We start from the raw sequence: 16,503 nt of genomic DNA on the forward strand, positions 1-16,503 counted from the left end.
AAGTTGCTGATGCCTCACTCCTCAGCGTGCCCAGCTGCAGATGAGAAGTGGGATGATGGGACCCCCTCTCCAGAGTAAAGCATTTCAGTGGCTCTTCCGACTGGCTGGTCAAGGTCCTAAAACCCCCATGGTGGCTGAATTCACTGTGGAGGAGGTAAAGACTCTAGAAACATGGGTGAGAGAGCCGTGTGGGGCAAATAGAACTCTAAAGCTCTTTTGTAGCCATGGAAAGGCATCCCTGTGGCTTAGCAGGGATGAAAATGTGCCTGGCACGTCTGGTGAGAATGGATGTAGGGGGAAAGTCGAGTTTGTGTACATGATGCTCTCTGGCTGAAGGAGCGGGGCAGGTCACAGCAAGAGCCTCTGGGGAGGAGGGACGGACAGATCCCACTCCTTCCCTGGAGGACATGGGATGCCGGCTGGTTGTGTTGCACGGGGAACACAAGGAGCAGTCCCTTGAGACTAGATGCCCGAGGGAAGCATGGAGTGGGAGAAGCAATCTTCTTCCGGTTCCTTCGTAGGCAGTGGTGGGGTTTGAAGTGACGACTGACAGCTGGGGTAGTGCCACTTTGGAAACCCCAGCAGGAGCTGCTCTGTGTGGCCTGTAAGATGATCCCCTGGGGATGGGTCTGGGTGCTCCCAGGGGATCCCCGCCACAGGAACAATGCACGGCCAAAGGCACCGTGGGCATCACCCACCCCTGCAGGAGCTGGAGCAGAAGAATGAGGGAGACGTGTCTGTGAGCTACGTGAGTCAGCCCAGGGACGTCTGTCCAGAAGAAGCAGGAGACTCGCCGTGGGTGGAAAGGGCTCAGCTCCTCTGTCAGCAAGCAAGGGCATTATATTCGTTTCCCATTTCTGCTGCAACAGATCACCGGAAAATGAGCAGCTTCAAATAACACAGATTTGTTACTGTACAGATCTGGAGGTCAGAGTGTCTCATGGGGCTAAAATCAAGGTGTCAGCTGAGCTGTGTTCCTTTCCAGGGAGCGCAGGGGGGAATCATTTTTTCCTTGCTTTTTCCATCTCCTAAAGCCAACCCACATCCCTTGGCTTGCGGCCACATTCTTCAGGCCTGTGATTCTGTTGTTGCATGCCCTTCAGCTCCGACACTCCTGTCTGCCACCTATCAAGACCCTCCTATCAATGTAATCAAGATTACATTGGGCCTACCTGGATTATCCCCTTATGTTCAGGTCAGCTGATCAGCAATCTTAATTTCATCCTCAACCTTGATTCCCCCTTGCCATGTAATCTGACATAGTCATAGGTTCTGGGGATCAGGATGCGGACCTCTGTGGGGGACGGTTATTCTGTCTGTCATAGGCATCGACTAAAGAAACTGAGTTATTAGTGTTCAGGGTAACGCCAAGACTACCCGCAGGTTGGCAAGGCCTGGGGAAACTAGGTTATGCTTAGGAATATTTTTACCTGCATGAGACTAGCCTGATGAACAGGGCGTATTCAACAAAGCAAGCAAGGCTGGCGACCTGGTCTATATGTGAGATTAGAAATTATGGGCACCGTGTTGTCATTTTTCTAAGTACAACCTCTTGTTCACTATAAACTTTAGAGAATTTCCCTCCCATGGCTTTAGGAAGAAACTTAAACGTTTATGTTGCAGACAGATGAAGCTGAGGCAGCTTTTTGTTTGTTTCCTTGTTTTGGGTTGTTTTAGTGTGACCTTTCACCTCAATAATCAAACCCTTTCTGATTTTACAACTGAATGTTCCTAAGTGTTCCTACTCCCAAATTCATGAGAGATCATCTTTATCTGGGATTATCCTAGCAGTGGGAAGGGTAGACTGGTAAATCTAGGGAAATCAGAGGGATCCAGAAGGAAAACTTGCAACTGGGGAGAGAAACAGATGAGTTCTTCCAACAACAAAAATTCTGGTCTCGCTGCCCATCAGCTGGGGGGTACCTGGAGGCACCTAGGAAGTTCTGTTTCTTTTCCATTTTGCCTAAAATAGTCTTAGATGTGGAGGTCTGGTTTGATCCCCCTCATGGACCTGCTAGGCCACGAGCTAATTTTGTTCTCCATTTTACCCCCCTGGTATGGATCTTGTTCCTCTTTACTTCTCCAGGCTTATTGCTCTCCGCACCCCCTCCAGCCAGCTGTGAGGTCCAAGCACATGGGAAGAACCATCATTCAGAGACCATACCAGCACTCTCACACCTGCTGGCCTTGGCAGCCCCTCCCTGTTTGTTCAACTGGTCACCTTGGAGCCCCAGCTCAAAGTGTCAGCCATTCTGTGCAAAACACGGCTCGGTGCCCAAAGATTGGTGGGCCTCTGTCTGCCGGGAGCAAGGGAGGAGAACTGGAACTAATGAGTCAGTTTTTTAAAAATCATCTTAGAAAGCCTCCACTGCTCACATCCAACCAAGCCCTGCAATGAGTATGCTATGTACATGGTCCCATTTTCTCTCCTGGGACTTTAGGAGACAAAGCTCATTGTGTTCACTTTTTGGCTGGCCAAAGTTTAGAGAAATAGGGAACACGTCCTGAATTATAGAGCTGGTAAGTGCCAAAGCCAGCCCTCTGCTAATCCCCAAACCCACGACCTTAACCTCTGTATAGTACTGCCTGCGCGCCGGAGGCAGAAGCAGAGGGCACGGGCGGTCCATACAGGTGGCCCGGGACCATAGACCAAGCACGGGAACTGGCCTGAGAAAACTCTGGTGTCAGTCCTAGTGGGGCCACTTGCCTGCTGTGTAGTCCTGGTCTCTCTGAGCCTCAGACTCTTCATGCCTGTCTCATTGTTGTGAGGGTCAGGTGGATGGAGCCCATGAAAGCCTAGGGGATCTTTCTCAACTGAGCATCAGGGGATTATCAAGGGGTATTGGGAAAGGCTTGTTGGCAGAAGTAGCAAAACACACACACAAACAGACAGCCTCTGTCCTGAGGCCCTCAGGGCAGACACCAGGCAGATAGAGAGAAGGCACAAGGGGCCCAGCTGCACAAGCACCGGCTTTCTCTAGAAGCTCCAGATGCTGCAAGAACGTAGGTGGGACAGTCCCTGGCTTGGTCACATCCCACTGCTCAGGGAATCAGCTCTGCTCTGCAGTAGGAAAAAATAAAAATGAAAAGCCTCTGGGGAGAAAAATCCAGGCTTGCTGAAGTGATAAATCAGTGGAAGAGATGAATACTCACTCTAGACAAGGATTTATGACTGGCTTCCTTTCACTGAGCCACATAGTGAGCTCATTCAGTGAGTAGAAAGCCCAGCCAAGTGGGCCTGCGGTCTGACAGATTGGGGAGCCCCATCCACATTGGGCTTGAATCTGTCACCATCAGATTCAAGTACCTGAATCTTGGAGTCTCAGCTTCCTTGTTTGCAACACAGAGTGATAACTGTTCTACTACCTACTTTACTCTGGTAGGATGAGTAAATGGAATAAAGAAAATCAAAATTCTTTATAATTTAGAAAGTACCCACTAGTAACACTTCTGTGGGGTGGGGAGCTGGGTAGCTGGGAGATGGGAGTGGGAAGGAACCTTTTCACTGTGTACCCTTTATACGTTTGGGGAGTTTGAACCATGGGAAGGTATTATTTATTGAAAAGCTAAACTTAGAAACAAAACAAAGTTTGCAAGAAAGTCAAAACCGATTCATGCAAATATTAGTGTCCACGGCAGGAGAGCATCCACACCATCATTATTTAAAAGGCTTATTTCCCATAATCTTCCTAGTTTATGCTTACCAGGTACTGAGGAAACTGTGTTCTCAGTCTCCACGATTCCTGGTCTCCCACTGCACCTCACTGCCTTCCCAGCGGACTACGATTTCTTCCGCATCTGCAAGGATCAGACTCCTTGGGGAAAGTGGGTGGAGAAATTTCACCTTCACATAACTGGCCACAGAATATGCAGTAGCCACTTAAGAGGAGCCGAGATCCTTTCAGGTGACCTTGGAGGGATTTCCAGGCATGCTGCTGACAGAGAAAAGCCAGATGTGAGGAGACGGGTGACCTCATTTTATAAAACAAAGACCAATAGCAGGCAGCTACAAACAACAAAGTACACGTTTGTACGGGTCCGGGTCCAGAAGAAAGGAAGGACAGGCACCAGATTGTGAACGAGGACCGCCTGCAGGCTGCAGGCAGGGCAGGGGGGATGGGAGGGCAAGGTGTAGATGATTTATTTTATTTTTTTAAATATTTTATTTATTTGACAGAGAGCACATAAGCAGGGGCAGAGGGAGAGGGAGAAGCAGGCCCCCCGCTGATCAAAGAGCCCGACGCGGGACTTGATCCCAAGACCCTGGGATCATGACCTGAGCCGAAGGCAGACGCTTAACCGACTGAACCAGCCACCCAGGTGTCCCCCAAGTCTTTAAGTTTTAATACAGCATCTTTCCTCTGTTCCTTGTTTCCTCTAGAAATTATAGCAAGTCAAAACCACAATAAGATATCACCTCACACATGTTAGAATGGCTATTATCAAAAAGACAAGAGATAACAAGCGTGGTCAAGGATGCGGAGAAAGGGGAACTCTCCTACACTGTTGGTGGGAATGCAAGCTGGTGCAGCCACTGTGGAAACAGTATGGAGGTTCCTCAAGAATTAAAAACAGAACCACCATATGATCCAGCAATTCCACTGTTGAGTGAATAATCAAAGGAAATGAAAACAGGCTATCAAAAACTTATCTGAACTCTCATGTTTATTGCGGCATTATTTACAATAGCCAAGATATAGAAATAACCTAAGTGTCTATTAATGGATGAATGGATAAAGAAGATGTGCTACACATACATACATACACACACACACACACACACTCTCACACCCCAGAATATTATTCAGCCATGAGAAAGAAGGATATCCTGCCCTCTCTCACAACATGAATGGATCTTGAGGGCATTATGTAAGTCAGGGATAAGTCAGACATAGAAAGACAAATATAATATGATACTACCTTTTCAAAGACAGGAAGAATAACAGCCTCTTTGTATGCTGATGGAAATGATCATGTAGAGCAGAGAGGGAAGCGTTGCTAGAGTAACGTTCTTATAGTGCATGAAGGGAGAGACTGCACATCAATCACTCCTTACCCTTGATCCTCAGCGTGGTATGGTTGGATTGTTTTGATTTATTCAGTGTCATGGAGCCATGTGGCTCTTTTGTGTTTATCTCCACCCTGATAGGAAGGATTCTGGGAACTTGAAAGACAGTTTGGAGAGATGAAAGACCATGCAAATTTTCCGTAGTACTTGCTTGAGCACCTGGACACACAATCTTTAGCTCTTTAGGCACCTCTCTCCTGGGTTTCCAAGCTCTCAGTTAACAATTAGTGGGATCCTGTCTAGCTCCCAGGAAGCAACATCACTGGGACCCCAACTTTCATGTCCTACTCCTAATTTCTGCTGTCATCAAGGCTGAGGATGATATAACCAGGAAAAGGAATAAGATGCCAAGAAGGTAGGAGGAGAAACTTGAGGGAAAGGTGTGGATCCCCAGAGAAGTGAGCTTCATGAAGAATGGGATGATTAACATGAGACTCACAGAGACATCGAGTGAGATAAGGACCGAAACACACCCACTGGGTTTGGCAAAAGGAGGCTATTGACCTTTGTCAGAGCGGTTGCTGTGGAGAGGTCGGGAAGAAACCAGATTGCTGTGGGTTGAGGATGTATGGAGGCAAGGAAATGGAGACCAAGTGTGAGAGATATTTGCTCAATTTATGTGCTGTGAAGTGTAAGGCAAGAGATGTGATGATCCCCTAAGGGCAAGCTGGAGTGAAGGGAAAGTTATTTCAGGCTGGCAGATATTTGGAGGGCTTGGAACGGGGGACCCATAGGAGAAAGGATTGGAGGTCAAAGACAGAAAGGGAGGGAAGTCCATGGGGCAGGGTTTCAAAGGAGATGGAAGGGATTCCAAGCTCAGGTAAAGGGGAAGAAGGAAAATAAGTGAAAATACAGAGATGAGTTGAGAAGGAGAAGTTGGGTGTTCAGTGGGTATCCAATTGGTGCAGAAGGAGACAGAGTTCTATAGAATGAGGGACTTTGGGAAACGCAAGATGAGGTGAGACATTTTTGAAAGGCTGGATCAGCAAAGAGGCAAGAGCTGGGTGAAAGGATTCTGGAGTGACATCATGGGCGCACCAATGCCACCAGCATGAGTTTAGAGCCTGGTGATGGTCCCTGCTCCCTCAGAGAGGAGGCAAGTAAATGTGACCGAAGGAGAAGGGGCAGTAACGTGGCAACCCCAGATCAGGATGAATCAACGCCATAAGTAAGGATTCTGTGAGGTATTACGGATGCGTTCCTAGCCCCGCAGTGATAACCTCTAAGAATCAGGCTTACCATCCTTGCTCTCCCTGGCCTGTCGCCATGTGGTGGGATGACAGAAACTCAATTTCCTCTTTCTGTCAAAGAAAAAAAATGGAGAATCAGAGAGAAACTATTTAGAATAGTTCCAGACAGCTCAGTCAGAAAGGAATTCAGTGAATGTGGGGCTCTCTGTAGTAAAAACAGGACAAAGAAGCTTCTTTGAGCACAACAATGCCAGGGCCATGGTGTTACTAGGAAAAGGGTTGATTTTTTTTCTCAGAGGAAAAAATATGTATTCATTCTCTGAGACGAGACTGTTCCCTTTGGAAGAAGGCGAATGGTTTCAGTGGTGAGGGGCTTTGCCCTCAGGTAGTTCCGAAGGAATGGGTGAACTCTTCCTCTGTCGCCGAGATCAAACTGCAGTTAGAGTGCCCGGAGCCTCCACACCCCCTCCTCATCCCAGTCCACGGGACTGATTCAGAGAACAGGTAGGGCAGCATTTCCCATAACAACTGGTGAAACAGGGTTCCAGAATTGGCAAGATGCAAAAACTGAGTCAGAGCTCTCCCACGTGAGGACGGTGGAATTACCCAAGTTAGGGAGGTGGAGACACTGGGTTGAGGGAGTGGCTTAAGGAGAGTGTGTGGGAGGAATTGGACAATGAGAGACTGAGGACTCAGAGAAAGATGGGGGATGCGGATGTGTTGATGTGGACGGCAGGAAGGCTTCCTAAGCCGAGCGGTCACACGGAGTCTCCTACTTAGCGGGGCCCTGTGCTTGGCTTACTCCTCTGATGTCACCTTAAAATGCTTCATATTTTGTTTTGTTTTTTGCTTTTTCGTTTTTTTAAAGATTTATTTATTTGAGAGAGAGAGAGAGAGAGAATGCAAGTGGGGGAAGGGGCCGAGGGAGAGAGAGAATCCTGAAGAGGACTCCCCGCTGAGCCTAGAGCCTGGCGCAGGGCTCCATCCCAGGACCCTGAGATCATGACCTGAGCCAAAATCAAGAGTCAGCCACTTTACCAACTGAGCCAGACACCCCAAAATGTCTCATATTTTTTGAACAAGGGGCTTCCCATTTTCATTTTGCCCTGGGACCTGCAGACGATGTGGCTGATCTTGTGAGAAGACATCTAAGAACCCAAACAAGTTGATTGACGTCCTCACTACTACTTTGGGTTGATGTTTGATGTGTTGGTATTAATGCCATTTGTGCACCACCAGGCAGAAAACACCACAAGACAGCCAACATCACCAAGACAAGAGCTCCTCAGCCTGACTTGCTTGATATTCCTCCTCAGAATAATAGGGGATGATACTTCATCCACACCATCTACCACCATCATGACAGAATGGAAGAGCCTGGCTACACCCTGGCAACCAAGGTAGTGCCCTCATCCTAATCTTCATGGGATGGCATTGTGTGGTTGCCATCACCAGTGGTCTATGTAGTTCATGGTTCCTTTGAGGTAATTCCTTCAGTTTCTCTTATTGCTCTCTGTCCTTCATTCAATAACCATCTATTGTTAGTTATCATGTGACAGATGGAGTGTTCCATCTCCAACCCACCCACCAAGAGCTTACTATGCCCTAACTACCCTTCAAAATAAAGGAGCCCAACAGAGAAACGCCTGGAATGAGCAGGAAGGAAGGAGTGGCCCTCCAGAGTGTTTCACACTCCTCTCCCCACCCACTTCTCAAGGCAAATTCGAAGTCAAAATCCCCTCCTTTCATGTGGCAAGCTCACAGTTTGAAAAGTAGCAATTTATCTTACAGTATGAATTTAAAACCTTATCGTGAATTTCCACACTGGAATTTAGAGAGAACTATGCCCTCTCCTCGGTACTGGTACAGGAGGGTGGTACAAGAGCAATCAAGCTAAGCATGTGACATAGTCAGAGACAGAAGGAATCCTTGTATGAACACCCATTTCCAGTACATTCTCAATGTAAACAAGTAGAATGGAAATGAATTTCCCCCTTCACACGGCACTTCCCCAACTTCTTCTCTCCTCTACCACCTGCAACTGTTCTGTGTACATTCTCCTAGCCCTCCCTCTTTACCTGGAAAATCGTTATGTACATACATACATACGTAAGATATATATATATCTTACATCTAATTTTTATAATGTATAACATGAAATTTTCTTTTTTTTTTTTTTTTTTTAAGATTTTATTTATTTATTTGACAGAGAGAGACATAGCGAGAGCAGGAACACAAGCAGGGGGAGTGGGAGAGGGAGAAGCAGGCTTCCCGCGGAGCAGGGAGCCCGATGTGGGACTCGATCCCAGGACCCTGGGATCATGACCTGAGCCGAAGGCAGACGCTTAACGACTGAGCCACCCAGGCGCCCTATAACATGAGATTTTCTATCTTAACCACGTTTAAGTGTATAATTCGGTGGACCAGCACCACCATCCACTCTTCCCATCCTGCAAATTGAAACTTTATAGCCGTTAAACAGTACCTCCCCGTTCCTCCCTCCTCCAGCCCCTCGGGAGCACTGCTCAGCTCTCTATCCCTATGATTTCGACCACTCCAAATACCTCACATGTCTCCATTCATTTGAGCTACTATAATGGAACACCATAGACTGGGAAGCTTATAAGCAACAGAAATGTATTCCTCATTGTTCTTGAGGTTGGTAGTCTAAGATCAAGACACTGGCAGACTAGGTATCTAGAGAGGGCCTGCTTCCTGGTTCGTAGATGGCTGTCTTTTCCCTGTGCCCTCACACCGCGGAAGGGTCAAGGCAACTCTCTGAGGTCTCTTTTATAAGGACGCTAATCCCATTCATGAGGACTCCACCCACCCTCATGACCTAATCGCCTCCCAAAGTCCCCACCTTCAAACACCGTTCACACTGGGGATTAGGTTTCAATATATGAATTTAGGAGAGATACAAACATTGGCCTATAGCATCATATAAGTGGAATCCTATAGTATTTGTCTTTTTGTGACTGGCTTATTTCACTTAGCATAATGTCTTGGAGGTTTTTCTAGCATATACCAGAATTTCTTTCCTTTTTAAGACTGCTTAATAGCCCATTGTATTTCTATACCACACTTTGCTTATCCATTCACATATAACTTTTAAATTAAAAAAATGTAATGGGACCACAATGCACGTAATGTTCTGAATCTTACTTTTTTTACTTAATGACGTCTATTCCATTAGAGTTTATGTAGATCTATGCAATTCTTTTTTAATGGTAGTCTATTATACCGTACAGGTGTATCATGGTTTATTTAACCATCCTATTTTTGCTAGATATTTGGGTGGTATACAGTAAATGTTATCAACAATCCTATGCTGAGAGTCCTTGTTCGTACATATCATGCCCACGCACAGGCACTTTGTCAGGTGCTTAGAAGAGGAATCCCAGATGCAAGGTTATGCTTATTTTTACAACTGCCAAGCTGCAATTCAAAAAATCATCACCATTTCTTCTTCTGCCATCAGGGTGTGAATGTGCATCCTTCCCCAAATTGTTGCCAATGTCTGGCACTGGTCTTTCATTGCTGTCCTAATATTCATGTTGCTGATTACTAGGAAAGTGGAGCATCTTTTAATTCTTTTGTTGATTGCTTGCATTCTATGAACTGTCTGTTCATATACTTTATACATTTTTCTCACTTCATCCTAGAGACAGCAACCCTCTGAGGGAAGTTAGTTAGTTAGTTAGTATCCCCATTGTACAGACAAATATCCAGAAATACAGATGAATATCCAATAGCCAGAGAATGATAAAGTAACTTCCACTTGACACAGTAAAACATAGTGGTAAGAGTTCAGTCTCTGGAAACAGAATGCCACTTCCTGGCTGTGTTACCTTGGACAAATTACCTAGCCTCTCTGTGCTTCAGTCTTCTCTTCTGCAGAATGCAAATGTTAATAGTGCCCATCTCATGGTACCTATCTTGTAAGGTTATTGTGAGGGTAAAATGAGACAAGCCCTGATAATGTTTGAGTAGTAGCTGACACATCATGGATACTCAGTATGTGCCAACTATTATTAATATTCTTTTAAAAACCATGCAGATCTGGAGTAGCTTGGAAGATGTTTATGACACAATGGCCAATGCAAAAAAAAAAAAAATCCACTAAATACTATATCTTCCATGATTGCAATTTTGTGAAAACTATATCTGCTCAATCGTGGACAAAGACTCGACAGAAATACACATAGGTGAAAAGAATTTCTCTGTTAGGGTGATGGGGTTATGGATAGCTTTTAAAATTCATTCTCTAATTAATAAGAAAGGGAGAGAAGAAAGAAAGAAAGTAAATTCCAACTATGGACTTCGGCCTTGAAGATGTGAAGGAGGTTCTCAAACACCCCCAGACCAGTGCCTTGCCTCTAAAGAACACGACTGTAATGTGCCTGAGCCACGCTGGGCTAGCTCACCACACTCTCTTCTCTCCAAAAGCTACCTGGTAGCTTTGTCCCTCTGAATTACAAACACCAGTGCTTTGTCTCCTTGGTCATTCATTTAATAGATATTTACAGAGAGCGTCCTATGTGCTAGACACCATTCTAGGCACCTTAAATATAAAATGGTGAACAAGACAAGGAAGGCCTTGGAGCCTGATTTATAATGAGGTACTTAACACTCTGGAAAACAGTATGGAGGTTCCTCAAGAAGTTAAAAATAGAACTACCCTATGATCCAGCAATTGCACTACTAGGTATTTACCCAAAGGATACAAAAATACTGATTCGAAGGGGCACATGCACCCTAATGTTTATAGCAGCACTATCAACAATAGCCAAACTATGGAGAGAGCCCAAATGTCCATCAACTGATGAATGGACAAAGAAGATGTGGCATGGGGTGCCTGGGTGGCTCAGTCGTTAAGCATCTGCCTTCGGCTCAGGTCATGATCCCAGGGTCCTGGATCGAGCCCCGCAATGGGCTCCCTGCTCCGCTTCTCCCTCTCCCACTCCCCCTGCTTGTGTTCACTCTCTAGCTGTGTCTCTCTCCATCAAATAAATAAATAAAATCTTAAAAAAAATCCTAAAGAGAAATTTAAAAAAAGATGTAGTATGTGTATATATGTGTGTGTGTTTATATGTATATATATATATATATACACATATATATGTATATATATAAACACACACACACACACACAATGGAATATTACCCAGCCATCAAAAAGAATGAAATCTTGCCATTAGCAAAAACGTGGATGGAGCTAGAGTGTATTGTGCTAAGCGAAATAAGTCAATCAGAGAAAGACAAATACCATATGATTTCACTCATATGTGGAATTTAAGAAAGAAAACAGATGAATATAGGGGAAGGGAAAAAAAAAGAGAGAGAGGGAAACAAACCATAAGCGACTCTTACCAATAGAGAACAAACTGAGGGTTGAGGGAGGGAGGTGGGTGGGAGATGTACCTAGTGGGTGATGGGGATTAAGGAGGACACTTGTTTTGATGTGACTGAGTATTATATGTAAGTGATGAATCACTAAATTCTACTCCTAAAACCAATATTACACTGTATGTTAACTAACTAGAATTTAAATAAAAATTTGAAAAAAAAACATGAGGAACTTAAGACAGTAAAGCAGTAAATATATGAATAAAAAAAGATCAGATAGTGCTATTCAGAGAATTAAAATACAGGATTGTGACAGTGGCTAATGGTAGGGCTCCTTTTGATTGGTGGTCAAGGAAGGCTTCTCTGAAGAGGTGGCACTTCAGCTGATGGCAAGAAGGTACCAATGTGGGATGATCAGGAGAAGAATATTCTGGAAAGTGGACAGCATATTCAGGACAAAAACCTTCTGGTGAGTGTGGGGGATGAAGGAAAGTTAGTGTGGCTGGAGTATGGTGGGTGAGGGTAGAAGCAGGGTGAGATTAGGTCAGATCAGGTGGGGCTTTGTGAGGGAGGGCAAGTACTTTGAATTTTATTAGAAGGGAGATGGGAAGTCATTGAAAGGTTTTTAAATAAGTGACTTGATCTGATGTATGTTTTTAGAAAGATCCTCTGGCTGCCAGGTGGCAAACTATTGTAGGGAGATTGGAAGCAGACACTGGTTCCAAGGGCCACTGCAGTGATCCAGGCAAGGGATGCTCAGGGATTAGGGTGTTGGCAGTGGAGGAGAGAAATGGATGCTGGGATATCTTTTGGGGGTAGATGTTCCAGGACTTGCTGAGGGCAAGGGAAACAGGAATCTAAGACAATGGGTAATTGCATACCATTTACTTTGATGGGGAAAATTGGAGAATCAAATTTTTCAGGAAAAAAATTAATAATCTCATTAATTAAGTAGAAATATCAAAGTTGGTTATGCGAGTCTGGATCTTCAAAGAGATGTCAGGGCAAGAATCACAGGTTTGGAAACCTCCATACATTGATGGTATTTAAACCGGGAGATCAGTGGGATCACTCAGGAAGAGTGTAGATGGAGAAGAGAAAAAACCCAGGAGGGGTACCTGGCTGGCTCAGTCGGGGGAGTGTGTAACTCCTGATCTCGGGGCTGTGAGTTCGAGCCCCATGTTGGGTGTAGAGATTACTTAAAAATAAAATCTTTTTTAAAAAAGAAAGAAATAAAAAGCTCAGGATTGAGTCCTGAGTTTTTTGAAGTTGAGAAATTAAGCAAAAAATGGAGAATCTGAAAACGACACGTGAGGATGAGCATTGAGGTAGGGGGATCATGACCAAGTAAGACTGCAAAAGCCAAGAGAAGAAAGTGTTCCAAGAAGGAGGGCACAGGTCAGCTGTGTCAAATGTTGCTAAAACATCAAGTAAGATAGGACTAAAAAGTAAACACGAGGTTCTAGAAAAAGGGAGATCATTGAATTTCATTATAGACATTATGAACACGAAGGGCATGCCAATTTGGGAGCCCAGTAGGATTGGGTTTGAATTTTAGTTCCACCACCTACTAGCTGTGTGACTTTGGACATGTTACTGCACTTGTCTGTAAAATTTGGATAATGACATTTACCTGATGGGATTGTTGTAAAGTGTCCATAAGATCGAGTATATGAAATTGCATAGCACCCAGTACATATTGGTTCCCACTTTTCAGGCAGCTGTATGAAGGCAGGGAACTTGGGGCAGCCCCAGGGAAGAGGTCTTGGTGTCCTCAGATTCTGGTTTTGAAACCTCTACAGTACTTGTTTTCAAAGAAAAGGAAAGGGTTATTGACCCAGAGGCCAGAAAGTTTGGGCGGCTGACTCCATCCAAGAGGAAAATGAGGGCAGGTTTCCCCTTGCATCTCAGGCTGAGCCTTTAGCCTCTTGATGTGGCCTCAGGCATCTTCCCTAATGAAATTCGAGGTCATATGTTCATACCAGTTGGTCACTATCCTCACTCCTATTGAGTTCTGGACTGAGCAGGATGGATTGAAGCTAAAGGTGACTGACTTGCTGCCTAAAACCTTGAGTGGTGTGTTCTGAGCAAAACTGGTATTGGGGGCAATGTTCCTGTCACTTGGACAAGTTTCTGGGACATATAAGAAGTTCCAGACCCTGTGGTAAGAAGACCATGGTCCCCCTAGGCCTTGCATGGAGACGAGTGGATCAGACATAGCAGGGGAGCCCATTTCGGGGCCGTATTTGTGCTTTCTTCCTGTAGAAATGTAGCTGTGACTACAGGGTGGGAAATGGCCAGAACGAGTGGTCACTGTCTACATGGCAGTGCGCAGGTATTGGATTTAGTGCTTATCCTAAATGGACAGGTCTGGAGTCACCCAGTTCTTATTCCCAGGAGTTACTGGGAAATGCCCGGAGCTCAGTAGAGTCGTAAATGAGAATGAGTGCCAGGAAAGCAGGTAGTGTTTAGGATAGGGAGGGCAAAGAGTGGCATACAGGCAGCCACTCTACAGCCCTTGGTCCAAGGCAGACACTGCTAATCCATCACCACTCGCTCCTACTAAACCTAAATTGAGCCTCTAATCTAACCCAGCCCTAAACACATTCTCAGCATTGAGTTCCATGTCGCCGCAACCAGTACTTTGGCCTTGGCCTACCAGACAGTAAATATTCTTGAGCTAGGACAACTTTACCAATTGAGCTGGTGCCCAAATAACTCTCTATAATCTGAGGAGAGGAGTGTTCTGTCGTGTTTTAAGAGTATCTTGTAGCACTTGACCATCACCTTCAATCCTTCATTATATGAAACTAATTTCAGGGAATGATGGAATTTTGGAACTGAACAGTCATGGGCATCTGAGAGCAGCTCTTTTCAGATGTTATGATCGTGGTAAAGGCAGACTGTGTAGTGAGTCTAGAGCGGGAGCTGAGATTGTGCATTTGGAGCAAGCTCCCAGGAGGCACTGAAGCAACTGAATGAACTACAGTCTACACTTGGAGTAACGAGGGAATCGACCATGTTAGGCGATGACTCACCAGAGAGGAGAGGAAAATTTCAGACAAACAGGAACCTAATAGGGCTCACAGTGTTCTAGAGAAAACTTGGCAAGATCGTGCAGCCACCTGGACAAGCAATCCGGGATGAGGTAACTGCCATGCGTACTCATCTTATGAAATGTGTGAGTAGCTTGAAGAGAATATGCTCTCCAAACGCCTATCACCTTGTGTGCGGGTTGCCGCTCATGAGCAGAGAAGGATGATGGCTGCTGGGCACTTTGCCTTGCCACTTCGGCAGAGAGGCAGGGAGCAGGCTGCCAGGAGACTTCTTGGAATTAGCCGGGATCAGGACGAGATAAGGGGAAAGCACAGTATCCCAGGAGCAGAGAAAGTGGCCGGGGCACTGCCCTTTGCGTTGGTAGCTGTAGCTTTTTCAGGGCCAGAGGTGGTCCTGGAGCATAAGCAACCAACCAGAGATAGCCTCTGTAGCCCATTTCTTCACCTTCTCCCTCCGTTTCTGCCGAGAATGCTTGTTCGAGCAGCCTTCCTGCTAGAGGAGAGTCCAGTTAAGATGGTTTGTTTATTGGCTCTTTCAATGCACGTATCTCTCATACTGGGTACAAGCCTGGCTAGACACAAGGCACATTCAGATAAGTGACTGCTGAAGCTGTAGTTGGTTATGAGAGGGGGGCTCAGAATGCTGGGGAATGGCTCTCACCACCAGACCTAGGTCTTCTCGAGAACCTCCACGCTAAGTGCGCCAATGTGCCCCACCGGGCAGCCTAGCATGATAGAAAAGGTACTGGTTTGAACTCGTATCTCAACTCACTTAAGGCCTCTGTGTGTTGGACAAGTCACTTGATTTCTCTGAACCTTGTTTTTCTCATTGGCAAAATATTAGCTCCTTGCAGAATGTCAGGATTAAGTGAGGCAATGAACGGATGCATGCTGAAGGCAAGACCTGTCTCGTCCCAAGCGGGGGGGGGGTCCCCTTCCTGGCTCCCCTTCTAACAACACAGCCTCTGCCACCCGGGAGCAGCTGCTGACTCCGCCCAGCCTCTGCTGGCCCGTCTTCCTCTTCCGTCCCTTTGGCAGCAGGCCACCAGGGAACATGTGCTTCTCTTCCATCGTAAAATGAAAACGTGAGGGTTTCATGAACCACTGGATTTGGAAATATTGAGGGTGACCATACATCACAGTGCATCCAGAACAGTTCCAGTGTATACCTGATGTCCTGTCCTGTTTAGCAGCATAACACTCTCAAGGGTCCCAGTTCAAGTGATAAAGTAGAAACTCTAAGGAGCTGTGCAAATACTAGGCACTGTACATTGTATTTGTATTTGGAAGCTCTTGCTGCTAACTGTACATTATGACTGGAAACACAGAGTTGAAATGGTTCTTTCCACCTTCCTTATTTGACCAGGCCCCCTTATTCCTATCCTTCTCTTTGGTGTGGGGGGAGGGACAAAAGGAAACCCAAGGAGTTTTGATGATTGGCAAGAGCCTCAGGAGCAGGAAAATCTCCCTGGCCAGGAGAGGACCCTCCTAGCCCCCTCCACCCGTGCCAACCATCAGCCACCAGGCTCCCTTCCAGCTCCACCCAAGGCCAATGACTCACTCCCATTCAGGCTTAGACCTGTGCTCAAACAGTTCATGAAGAAGCTCCACTTTCCCTCTGACAGTGAGGGTGGCAAATATTTTCCTGAGAATGTGAAACCCACATGGGCTTGGAGAGGCCAGAGCCCAGCTGGGCCATCTGCATTGCTCAAACATCTCTCTTCTTCCTTCTTTTCTCTCCCTCTCTCTCTCTCTCACCTCTTATAGGAGCTATACTGAAATTGAGCAATACTCTGGAATAATTGGGTCAAGTCAGCCATGTGTGGGGAGGAGGAGACAA

Source organism: Phoca vitulina, unplaced genomic scaffold (assembly GCF_004348235.1).
Source record: "Phoca vitulina isolate PV1807 unplaced genomic scaffold, GSC_HSeal_1.0 scaffold21, whole genome shotgun sequence".
Lineage (NCBI taxonomy): Eukaryota > Metazoa > Chordata > Mammalia > Carnivora > Phocidae > Phoca > Phoca vitulina.